Here is a 14091-nt window from a genome sequence, read left to right on the forward strand (position 1 = left end):
TGTATGACATCCGTGTGTTATTGTTTTAATGTCAAGCGAGTTGTGGAACAAAAGTCGATGAAAGTCATCACAAGTTACACTCATAAGTTTTACTGAAACTTTGGGTCAAATGTAACTGCATTTTTCTCCCAATATACTTAGAGTTATGGGGTGTTCAACCCATCAAATTAAATATCTATGAGTCTATTTTCCAATGCATTAAACCGTTTGTCAATACGACATCGGAGTAGAGAGATATGGGCATTTTTGCGATACTGCGCAAGCTGCTAGGTGACAAGTAAGTGTGTCACCTACTTGCTTAAATGAAAGCCCAAAAATGGGCCATTTCGGGTCGTCCAAAGAGGCCTTTTAAAGGCCTATTTTCTTCATATATTAGACTTAAAATAGAGTATAATAACCAGATATAAGCTCTGCAAAGAATCCTCCCAAAAATTTCCCACAAACCCTAATTGATTTTCTCTCCCTTTCAAGTTCTAATTGGAGGTAAAACCTAGAGTTTGAAGAACCAAGATAGGAGCTGAGTTATCCAACAAATAAGGTGAGTTTACTGCTCTCTTTCATCCAGTTTTTCTTCTATAAATTCATGGTAAGTCGTTCTATACTTGTAAGAACTCACGGGACGGTGATCGGAAGCCGTGAGTTCGAGTTATTCACTTGTAGCGAACTGTTTTGTGGACTGTTTTGTGTTGCTGTTGGGCTGCGTGTTTTACTACTGTTTTGTGGAGTTTTGGAGGAGGAAGAGGGTGTAGAAACACCATATAAATGTAGGGTGGTTGGCTGGTCATTCGTCATAACATTTCCGGGTCGTTTGACACTACTACGGTGGTCGTTTTGTGTATGAAGAGATTGGGGTGTGTTGGGCTATTTTGTAGTATTTGATGGCGTATATAGGGCTGGAAAATGATGTATATATGTTGTTATTGTTCTGTTCTTGTATTGTTGGTATTATCTTGAATTTGGAGGAAGTAAGGATTATAGGGGAGATGCTGCCCGTTTTAATACAAAATAAGTTTGTCGTTCGTTGTGCGATAGTTGTACCTTTCGTAACTTAACGATAGTATTATTATCATTCTTGTAGATTAAGGTGCAAAGAGGTGAGTTCAACTTGGTGATTGGGAAGATTGTGATAAGGTATGTTAAGGCTAATCCCTTCCTTCATTTTGGCATGATCTCGTGGCTACATGTGTTAATAATGAGACATAAAGAGAAGTTCGTATTCATGAATTTATTCACATTATTCTAGTCTCATAAGTTACAATATTATTCCTTATCGAGACTTCATATTCAGTTTAGTTTTGTCTTTATTCAGTCAAGAGAGCAGAGGGTCTATATATATATATATACACAATATTATAGTATTTGCACCACCACACTATTTTCACCACCATCGAGCTATAATCGGTGGGCAGGCCCCTATTGCGCAACCTCTGATCAGATGATAAGTTATATACCAAGCCTACTGTGGCCGAGCGCCTATGAGCGAGCCCAGAATGGCCAAGATATAGAGCCTAGTATGGCCGAGCACCTATGAGCGAGCATACTACGGCGGAGCAATTACACGTTCTATGCCCTATAGGGCCGGACATTTATTTTACTTAATATATTGAGAGAGTTGAGTCAGTATCAGCAGGTAAGTATATCTCCAGACCATCTTTGACTCCCAGTTAATTTCAGTTATCATATTATCAGTTCAGTTTCAGCTTTCAGTTATTTTATTGCCTTACATACTCAGTACATTATTTCGTACTGACGTCCCTTTTCTGGGGGCGCTGCATTTCATGCGTGCAGGTTCAGACAGACAGACGGGTAGACCTCCTCAGTAGGTGTTTCCCGAGTTCAGCCTGATCGGTAAGCTCCACGTTTTTCGGAGTTGCCAGGTCTAGTGTTTTGTGTACATCTTATGTATATCTGTATATATGTTATGGGTAGGTCGGGGCCCTGTTCCGATCACAGTACATCTATCAGTAGAGGCTTGTAGACATATCCTGTTGGTTAGTGCAGTATGTTGGATTTGTAGGCCTGGTATGTATAATTTGGTGGTTTGTCAGCTATAGTAGCTATGACGGCATTGTCGGCCTAGCTTTATATTGATGTTTAGTTAGCGCTAGTTTCCATTCAGTTTTATATTTTGCTTCGCAAATTGTCTTGCAAGGAGGCCCCATGACCAAAGTATGACATTATATGTTCAAAGTCCCTTAGTTGCAATTTGGTACGCTAGGTTAGGTGAGGCACCGGGTGCTGGTCTCGCTCATAGGTTCGGGGCGTGACATTAAAGTCACCAATCAAATCCATACTTCGTGCGTACTACATCCAAAAATAACAACTCGATCATCCCATGATTTTCATATACTCATAAAGAACAATATAACCTGCATTCAGGAATTTACTTACCCGAGTTATCCTCAATCTCCACCTCTGTAAGTCATAATTAAACCACAAGTATGCCTCAGACCAAAACTAAAATTTTAACACATAACCATGAAATCAAATGGTCAATAGAAGGCTCCCTCACTTGGCTTTAAGCTGCAATTATATAAACTTAGAACCCGCAAGGATTTCTCCTTCTCAATTACCATGATCTCGCACCACTAATCCGCCAGACTTCTCGAAGTCTTTTGTTAAGCTTTTCATGAACATTCTGAATCACCCACCATAGTCACACACTCGACCTCTTGCCGGGTAGCAAGTAATATTCCTCGCAGAAGCTTCATCAACATCACGCCACCACTAACTACTCACAAGAGATAACCCACATGTGGAATTCCTTACCGACATCTTCCAACAACGCTGCACTGGGTGCAACGACCACGTAATCCGTAAATTCTCCTGAGCTCATGCTCGTCCACCATTTGTATAAGTCTGCACTTTCCCTATTGACATCAACTGAAAGTTCAACAATACCTTCCAAACTCAAGTCATATTGCGCCTGAAAAGATAATCTGATCTTCACATCCCTCTTCATTTCAAACAAACCCATTTCTGCCATATTCAATCTTTCTTCGTACAGTAACCAACACTCCAAATAAAGTCTGTAGGCCAAATCACCTTCTATCAAGATTCCAAACCATTCTACATTTCTCAAGGCATGCGACTACCCTACCATAGAATCTATAAGCTAATCTACCACTCTTACTTCGGTTAAACCATCTTCTCTAAGCAACTTCTCAACCTCTACTTCTCCTACTTGACCTGCTAGTACTTTAACTACCCGGAAACACTTCCCATCATGTCTTCCCTCATACTTTGCTGCCCAACTGTTGCATCAAATCAAAATGTATCTATGACGCACCTAAACCAATAAAATGTTACCGACTATAAGCCTCTTCAAAGATCATCTTTGTTGAGCCATCAACATTAGAAATGCCCATTCGCAACCACAATTACTACACAATCACTTACACTTCTTGAGTCCAAACTCATTGACAAGACATGAGAATTTAATTTTCCCCCACAATTTAACAACGTGAAAGATCCTTCAATACAATCTCAACTCGAGACGATACGTCAAATCGAGTCAGAATTCAAGTACCCAATAGCAAACTCTTGAGTCATAAGCAAACTTTATTCATCTCATTCAACCCATCTGAACACATCAAAATGAAAATAAAGCACCCAATGGCCTTCCTTTACATTTCAAGGAAAACACTTCTTGTCACATTCAAATTTTCTTAACACATTTCGCAGTTACATCATACTCATCACACAGCCATTCCACCGCTCATCGAGCCATAAACTCCACTCGTAGGGACATTACCAGACATATGAGTCCAAATGTACATGCTACAACTGAAGCTACCGAGACTAAGCTGCGATCTAAACCTGGACTCAAGTCCTCCAAACTAGCCCATCACCAAAACACAGAATACACATCTTGAATCTCGTTCATAGAATCACAAGCCGGCGATGCATAGCTGATACCGAGCGCTCATGTGCACATCAATTCAAAGAGTTATGTTTCAAGATGAATCAATTCCGCACGATAGAATACAAGAAAGTAAAATTTTCCTAAGGGTTATGCAGCCTCTCGAAGATAAGTACAGACGTCTCCGTACCGATCCGTAAGACTCTACTAAACCTGCTCATGACTCGTAAGACCTATATAACCTAGAGCTCTGATACCAACTTGTCACGACCTAAAATCTCACCTGTCGTGATGGCGCCGATTTCAATACTAGGCAAGCCGAAAACATCAATAACCCCCGATTTTCTTTAAGTTTGAAAACATAATATCTAAATTTAGGGGACGAAAAACTCACAAATACTTATATAAACACTCCCCAAAACTTGGTGTCACTAAGTACATGAGCATCTATTAGAAATACAAGTCTGGAAAAATACAGTCTATAATAGTCTGAGACCAAATACAGTAAACAAGGAGATAGGTATGGAGAGACAAGGTCTGCGAAACATGGTATCTACCTCTGAATCTTCGAAAGATCAACCGCACGAGAGAATCAACACCCGCTATGCCCAAAAATACCTGGTTCTGCACACGAAGTGCAGGGTATAGTATGAGTACAACCAACTCAGCAAGTAATAATAATAAATAAGGAACTGAAGATGGTGATGAGCTACACAGTTATAGTTCATTTTCAGCAATTCCAGCAAAGAGTAGACATGCTTTGAAATCCAGCAGTTTGAGTCAAATCAATTTTATACAGTTCAAGTTCATATAATCCGGATATAAAAATATTTCAGAGAATTTCACAAAAATGACAAATAGCAACTAAGTGCAACAACAATGCAAAGCAAGTACAACCTCTCAAGGCAAGATATACTTAACTCATCACAACAGCTCAACCACTCAGCTCTCAGCCCTCAGCACTTACACTCAATGGGTACCCGCGCTTACTGGGGGTGTTCAGACTCATGAGGGCCTCCTACAGCCCAAGCGCTATAAGTATGGACAACTCACGTGCTGCACGGATAACACACGTGCTATAATATCATACTTGGATCTGCACGGACAACTCACGTGCTGCATGGATAACTCATGTGCCATAGTATAAACATAAGGATCTGCACGGACAACTCACGTGCTATAATAATATATCTCACATTCAGGCCCTCGACCTTGCTCAGTCATAAATCTCTCCAGTCTCTCGGGCACTCAGAAATATCAGCCCAAACAACAATAATATGATGCATCAATAATGAACAATGGAGACTGAGATAAAATAATCAAGTAAATTGTGACTGAGTGCAAACAACAATTAAGCAGATAGTTCAACATGTACACGACCTCTGTGGGTCCCAACAATACCAACATATAGCCTAAACATAGTTTCTAGTCAAATTTCTACAACACATAGAGAGCACATAGGTAACAACAAGTTATTCAACTTAACAGTCTCACGGGACAGATCAAGTCACAATCCCCTCGGTGCACGCCCACACGCCCATCACCTAGCAGATGCGTCACCTCCAAAGTAATCACATGATACCAAATTCTGGGGCTTCATACCCTCAGGACCAGATTTAAAACTGTTACTTACCTCAATCCGAGCAAATCACTACTCTGCAATCCCCTTGCCCCTCAAATCGGCCTCCGAGCATTCCGAATCTAGCTACAAGAAGTACAATACCATTAATATACGCTAAAGGAATCAATTCCACAAGAAAGCTACTAAATTAGACTCAAAACCCGAAATCGACTCAAATCTGAACCCCGCGCCCACATCTCAAAATCCGACAAAAGTCATAAAACCTGAAAGCCCATTCACTCATAAGTCTAACCATACAAAATTCATCAAATTCCGACATCATTTGGTCCTTCAAATCCTCAAATTACTCTCTCCAAAATCCCATGCCCTAACCCCTTATTTCACTTCAAAATTCCTACTAATTAGGTGAGAAATCAATGGAAAAACACTATAGGTAATGATAATAGAGCTCAAGCAACTTACCTCAGTGAATAACCTTGAATCCCCTTCAAATATCCCCTCAAAAGCTCCAAAGTCCGAGTTAAAAATGGTGGAAATGAGCAAAAATCATGGAGTCCTCAATCTATACATTCTGCCTAGCGAAGCAGCACCTACGGTCCTTTTTCCGCTTCTGCGACATCGCACCTGCGGAACTTCCATTGCAGGTGCGGAACTCACTTAAGATCCCAGGTTCCCCATCAGCGGCCAATCTCTCGCGCCTGCGCTTTCGCACCTGCGCATAGCTCTCCGCATCTGCGAAGCCAATCATTTTCCTCCCTTCCGCATCTGCGCCCCAGGTCTCACACCTACGGGCTCGTAGATGCGACAACCTTCTCGCACCTGTGCCTTCTGCCCAGCTCCTCCAATCTCGCATCTGCGATCACCCGCTCACTTCTGCGGGCTCGCACCTTTGATGAGACATCTGCAGGTGCGATTATGACAACTGAGTTCAACTTCAGCAATTCTTCCAATTTCCAAACTTGTTCCGTTAATCACCCGAAATCACCCCGAGGCCCTCGGGACCTCAACCAAACATACCGACATGTCCCACAACATCATACTAACTTAGACAAATCATCAAATCACTCAAAACAATATCAAAATACCAAATTACACTCGGATCTAAGCCTAAGGACTTCTAAACTTCTGAATTCCACAAACGATGCCGAATCCTACCAAATCATATCCGAATGACCTCAAATTTTACACACAAGTCAAAAATGGCACCACGAACCTATTACAACTTTCGGAATTCCATTCCGACCTTGATATAAAAATTTTCACTACCGATCAAAATTACCAAAATTCTAACTTTTGCCAATTCAAGCCTAATTCTACCACGGGCCTCCAAATCTCACTCCGAATGTGCTCCCAAGTCCAAAATCACCTAATGGAGCTAACAAAACCATCAAAATTAAATTCCGAGATCGTTTACACATAAGTCAATGTTCGATTGATTGTTTTCAACTTAAGCTTCTACTTTAGAGACTAAGGGTCTCAATCCAATTCGAAACCACTCTGGTACCGAACCAACTAACGTGGTATAACACAATATAGCTGAAGGACTTTTAAAAAAAGCATAAATGGGGAAAACAAGGCTATAACTCTCGAAACGACCGGCCGGGTCGTTATATGCCCAAGTTCACTTGCCCCAAATATATAGCGACGGCATACACCATCCCTCTGTCCTAACTGTGATCCCACATGTCTGATAAACACAATCAATAATAATAGGCTTCTTTACTTAGGTAAAATTATACTTTTTTAGTTATCGCATCTTTTCGTCAATATTCAAACTTTATCAACTCATGCAGTACAAAATACAACACATATCATTATAATTGTTAGAATGGAACACTGAATTTAATAATAATTGTGTTAATTCTTTTCAAGTATTTGAACTCTTGGAATTATCTATCTCTCTTTAATACGGTGTATGACAGTCTCCGTACTGTACGTCTTACCTTTATTAATATAGCTAATCATGTCACTATTCACCAAGTTTCATACTCAATATTTTACTATATTGGTGCATTAAGGGTTATACTTAAGTCTTACTTTCTCTCACATATTAGAATTCATTAACGGGCCCCAAGTAGAATATGTTGTACCTTTTACATCACATAGCTCCAATATCAAGGTCATACTCAATGCACTTAAATTAGGATAGTCATGCCACAATTACACTTATAACGTTACCATCACGATATCAGCAGTAATATCAAATCACTTCAAAAGGCATTAAGCTTAGAACCATATAAGCACCTTCCTCGAAATGTCTTTCACACCAAGCCTAACAGTCTAGGTGTGTTTAAGCTATTATTACCTTACAATTCTTACTTCTGCATTCAATTCTTTTCTTCTCCAAATCAAACTCATAACATGGATTTGTATCCGCAACTTTGAATATTGAATAAGTCACTTTCAGGAAAATTAAATGTAAGGCTGCGTCAAATTTTGCCAAGGAATTTAGGATTTTATGGTGTCGAGGTAGGTTTACGTGTTTGAGGCTTGTAGAAATTCTTCGCGGCGAGGTTGCTCACCACGGTACGGACTTTTTGGGTTGAAGAATGCATCGAGGTGTTGGTGGAAAATATTTGTTGAAGGGCCAATTATGCGATTAGATTCGCGACCGCAGACCCATTCTGCGGGCCGCATAAGCGTCGCTGAGTTGAGAAGGGAGTTGTTGAATTTTGAAAGTTATTTTGTGCCAATTTTGCGGTTGCATAATTCATTCTGCGGCCACATAAGTGGTCTGCGGACCACAGAACGGTCGCAGACCTGACCAGTCGAGCCCAGATTTTTGAGGACCATTTCGCGATCTAGTTTGCGTATCACAGACGTGTTATGCGGTGCATTCTGCAGCCGCATAAGTGGTCTACGGGCCTCAGAACGGTCGCAAACCTGACCAGTCGAGCCCAGATATTTGAGGACCATTTCGCTATCCAGTTTGCGTACTGCAAACGTGTTATGCAGTGCATTCTGTGACCGCAGACCTGAGTTCAGAGGGTCCATTTTTCTATTTTTATAACCCGACCCCATTTTGATAAATAGCCTTTAGGGCTCATTTTGAAAGAAAAAATCTGATATTTTTAGAGAGAAGTAAGAGTGTTCTAGAGAGAGGAAGGAGCTCAAGTTCTTTGTTCATCAAGATCTTGTCCAAGGTTTGAAATCCAACAAGAAAATCTTATAAGATCTTCATCAAGAGGTAAGGTTCTAAACCTAGTCTTCAATTTCAAGTTTGGGGTGAAAGATGGGTGATTGGGAGTATGATTCTTGGGTGTAAGAGTATTATTTATACATGCATGTGCCAATAAGATTTGTGGGAAGATTGTTAAGCTCAAATAAGTAAATATTGGGTTGTGGAATGAAGAAAATCTTGTAGAAGAACTTTGTAATCAAATTTGCACATATGGTATTTGATAAAATGCTCAAATGTGCTGAGACCACGAATATCTTCCTAATTTGTGTTCAATTTTGTTATGTCTCAAAATAGAATGGGATTGCTAGGATTTTCGTAACGTTGTAGTAGTTGGCTAGACTACTCTCTTAGAATCGAATTCCATAATATTCCCATAAGTTTCAAGTATGGTTGGCTCAAGTTCCTAATTCCTATATTCCGGGTTATCCCTATAAACTTGACTATTCTGAATGAGCCTTATGTCAAAAGATATATATTCAAAGTATGGGTTGCATATTAAAATATTATGGCTTTGAGTCGTGTTTCAAATGAAAGCTATTATACCAAATTGTGTGAGAAAATCTCGATATGCTTAAGACTCTTATTTGCTCATATGTGTACCTAAGGTCTAGATTGAAAATGTCTTGTTGTTGGTAATTTATTAAGATGCTTAAAAATGAAATAAATGAATTGGGGATATAGAGTGTGGCCAACATGCCAAGAATAAAAATTATACTTGTGGCTAGTGGTGCCAATGAAATAAGATGATGTGAGAAAGATTATGAAATGGGATATGATTCAATTGTTCCAAAATTATTTCAAGAAAAAGAATTGCCTAAAAGATTATATACTCAAGTCATGCCCATATGTGGTTGTTTTAAATAATGCTATGTTTTGTAAGTATTCTCAATGTGTTTTGTGTTCTTACATTTTCGTGAGTGAAAATTGTTTATTGCCCTCTTTGGGAAAAAGTATTTCAAGAATAAATGGTGTGCTACTTGTTTATGATTTTAACTTGCGTTTTGATTGCCAATCATTTTACTCCATTTCTTGAAAAGAAATTTATTGTGCTTAAATTCTTCAATTCCAATGAACTTAAAGTTGTGATTTCCGGAATATTATATATATTGATATTGATGATAATGATCCATGGAAGAAAAGATATGAAAGTATGGAATTTGAAATACGGTCACCGTACCTTGAATAAAGAATCTCGTGAATGGCCAAAAGAGCCAAGGAAATATTGTTGTTGTGATTGGTTGGAAATACTAGTGGAGATTTATACAATGTGAAAGATGATAATGTAAATATATTTGTGCTTTTGTTTCCCTTGTGTGTAAGCCAAAAATATTTTTGGGAGTATCATTAGTAAACCGAGGAAGGGTGGGTCATAAGGCCCATACCCGAAACAACACATGCTGGTGTAGGAGTAGATTGTAATTATTCCCCTTATTTGGGATGAGATTATTCCTCTTAATTGGGATGAGATTGAAAATAGTTGTGATTTGGAAAAGTCAACCCACACGACATATGTGGAAAGGCGACCTAGCTGATCGGGTGGAGATCGGATGCCATGTTGCGAACATGGTGGTACTACTCTTGGTAACACCTTTCTTTCGCACCACATGTCAAACCACATTGTTTGTGGAGAGATGGACTATCCTATCGGGCGTGATCGGACTCCGTGTTAAAAACACGGTGATATATCGGTGCTAATGATCTCCAAACCAAAAAAATATATATTATTTTTGTATTTTGAAAATTGTTATGTTTTAACTTGGCATTCGGATATTATTGATTGTTGATTGTTATTTCCATGGTTTTACCTTTTTTACATTGGCATTCTATTTTGAAACAGGACAGTTAGCTTTACATACTAGTACTATTCCATATGTACTAACGTCCCTTTTGCTGGGGGCGCTGCATCTTCAATGGATGCAGATGTGTAACGACCCGACCGGTCGTTTTGCATATTATAACCCCGTTCAACCATTTACTACTCAAGTTAAGCTTTACAGTTATTTTATGACTTACCGGGCTAGTTGGTTCGGGTCCGAAAGGATTTCGGACTAAAATGAGACAGTCTCACAATTGAAAACTTAATTTGGAAAAGTTGACCGTATGTTGACTTATGTTTAAACTACATCAGATTTGAATTCTGATGATTCCAATAGCTATGTATGGTGATTTTGGACTTAGGAGCGTGTCCGAAAAATTAATTGGAGGTCCGTAGTGGAATTAGGCTTGAAATGGCGAAAGCCGAATTTTTGGGAAGTTTGACCGGGGAGTTGACTTTTTGATATCAGGGTCGGAATCCGATTCTAGAAATTTGAATAGGTCTGTTATGTTATTTATGACTTGTGTGCAAAATTTCAGGTCAATCGGACATGATTTGATAGGTTCCAGCATCGTTTGTAGAAATTGGAAGTTTCAAAATTCATTAGGCTTGAATCTATGTGTGATTCGTGTTTTTAGTGTTGTTGACATGATTTGAAAACTCGACTAAGTTCATATGATGTTTTAGGACTTGTTGGTATATTTGGTTGAGGTCCCGGGGGCCTCGGGTGAGTTTCGGGTGGTTAACGGGTCAAATTAGGACTTAGAAGAAAGCTGAAGTTTCTGCCTTCTGGTGCAATCGCACCTGCGGAACTTGGTTCGCAGGTGAGAGCACGCAGAAGCGCAATGGGCATCGCAGGTGCGAGCTGGGACGCGCAAATACGGATGCTGGGCTGGTGGACTGTGGAGCGCAGATACAGGAGAAATTTCGCAGGTGTGGACTCGCACCTACGCGTGGGGGATCGCAGAAGCAGGAGAAAATCCACATAAGTGGTTGCGCAGAAGCGGCTAAAAATCCCACAGAAGCGGAAACCCCTGGACAGTACAAAAACAGAGGGGTTCCGAGCTTTTGTAATTTTTGGGCATTCCAAGCTCGAGTTGGGCGATTTTTGAGCGAGGTTTTCACGGGAAATCTTAAGGTAAGTCACTTGTGATTATTTCTACTCCATAATATTGAATTATCATCGAATAATCCGACTAGATTACATGTTTTTGAGGTGTAAATCCGGGATTTGAACTTAGGGATTTGAAAATAAGATTTGAAGATTTGGAGGTCGAGTTGAGGTCGGATTTTGGTGAAATTAGTATGGTTAGACTCATGATTGAATGGGCTTTCGGATTTTATAACTTTTGTCGGGTTCCGAGACATGGGCCCCACGGGCGACTTTTGGGTACAATTTCGGATTGTTATTGAAAAATTAGTATTTTATATGGAATTAATTCGTGTAATTTGTATTGACTGAAACAAATTATTTATGGCTAGATTCGAGGCATTTGGAGCCCAATTCACGAGGCAAAGGCATAGCAGAATAAAGAATTACACGGTTTGAGGTAAGTAACAGTTTTAAATTTCGTCCCGAGGGTATGAAACCTTGGATTAGATATTATATGATCGGATTTGAGGTGACGCACATGCTAGTTGACGGGCGTGTGGGCATGCACCGTAGGAATTTTGACTTGGTCAAATTTCATGGAACTGTGTAGTTGAATAATCTGTTGTTATCTATACCTTCTCCATGTAGTAGAGAAATTGCACCATAAATCATGTTTAGATTATATGTTTGAAATATGGGGACCCACAGAGGTCATATACATGTTGAATTATCTGCTAAATTGTTGTTTTGTACTAAGTCATAGTTTACTTATTTATTTTATCTCAGTCTCTATTCTTCATTATTGATGCATCATATCATTGTTGTTTGGGCTGATTTTTCATGATTATTGAGAGCCCGAGAGACTGAAGAGATTTATGACTCAGTGAGGACGAGGGCCTGATTGTGAGATATTATATTATAGCACGTGAGTTTTCCGTGCAGCACGTGAGTTATCCGCGCGGATCCAGATATTATACTATAGCACGTGAGTTGTCCGTGTAGCATGTGAGTTACTCGTGCGGATCCATATATTATACTATAGCACGTGAGTTGTCCATGCAGATCCAGATATTAATACTATAGCACATGAGTTGTCCGTGCAGCACGTGAGTTGTTCGTGCAGATTATAGCGCTTGGGCTGTAGGAGCCCCTCCGGAGTCTGTACACACCCCCAGTGAGCGCAGGTACATACTGAGTGCGAGTGCTGAGTGGTGAGTGAATGGAATGGCTGAGTGACTGTGGTCCTGAGAGGATGCATTTGATATCATTATTGTTGCACTTCAGCTGGCATATATTACTGTTTTGAAAATATCTGAGAGATATTATCTTATGTTTCAGTTGAACTTAACATGAAATTTTGTTTTGGCCGTAATTGTTAAATTTGAAAGCATGCCTACTTTATTATGTTGGAAATTACTGTAATTGGACTCAGCTGTGAAGCTCGTCACTACTTTCAGTTCCTTATTTATTATTGTTACTTGCTGAGTTGGTTATACTCATACTACACCCTGCACTTCATGTGTAGATCTAGGTAATCCCGGACACAGTGGGTGTTGTTTCTTTCACACAGTTGAATTTTCGGAGATTTAGAGGTAGTTGCTATGTTTCGCAGACCTTCTCTCTCCTTCCCTGTCCTTTTGTTTATTGTATTTGGTCTAAAATTATTATAGACCATGTTTCCTAGACTTGTAATGTATAGATGCTCATGTACTCAGTGACACCAGGTTTTGGGAGTGTTTGTATTAAGATTTGCGAGATTTTTGGTATTATATTTAAACATCATGTTTTCAAACTTAAAGGAAATCGTGGGTTATTGATGTTGTCAGCTTGCCTAGTATTGAGATAGGTGTCATCACGACAGGTTAGGATTTTTGGGTCGTGACAAGGTGGTTCATAAGCTGGAAGCTTTGGTCCTCGTTAGCATTTACTCCTTTTTAGCATGTTTTGGTGAGCCCTACTCTATTCCAGGCCTTATGTCATTTGATGTTGTACATTGTGTTTCGAGGTATAGCCGGGGCCTTGTTGCCGGCACTTCCATACTACTCTTCTGTTGTACTTAGAGGCTCCGTAGATAGGTTGTGGGTGGTGTTTGATGTGGGAAATTGAACTAGAAATACTGGTATTTGGCAAAAACATATTTTTCATTATATCTATAAATTGTAATATTTTGGAAATTATGAATGAAGTTACTAATGGAAATGAAATGGGAGTTGTTAATGAAATCTTTTCAGTGTTTGATTAATGGAGTGCATCTCTTCTTTATTCATGGTTGACTTTGGGTAGAAGAAAATCTAACAGGCTTGCTCATCCGGGTTCACTCGTTTGAGCACCGGTCCCGCTCCCCGAGTTCGGGGCGTGACATTAAATATCAAATCCTTAAAGCACTTTACAATTCACGCAAATTCTCAACATCCAAAAATTTGACTAACTCTCAAACTTAAAAAAAAAATAATGTTGGCACATATTCCTTCGAAAATAGAGTTATCCCAAAATTTAAAACAAGTAAAATCTCAACTATCACCAATGCGTATAACATTCATGTACTAAAGGCCACTCT

The sequence above is a fragment of the Nicotiana tabacum genome, chromosome 13 (genome assembly GCF_000715075.1).
Source record: "Nicotiana tabacum cultivar K326 chromosome 13, ASM71507v2, whole genome shotgun sequence".
Taxonomy (NCBI): Eukaryota; Viridiplantae; Streptophyta; class Magnoliopsida; order Solanales; family Solanaceae; genus Nicotiana; species Nicotiana tabacum.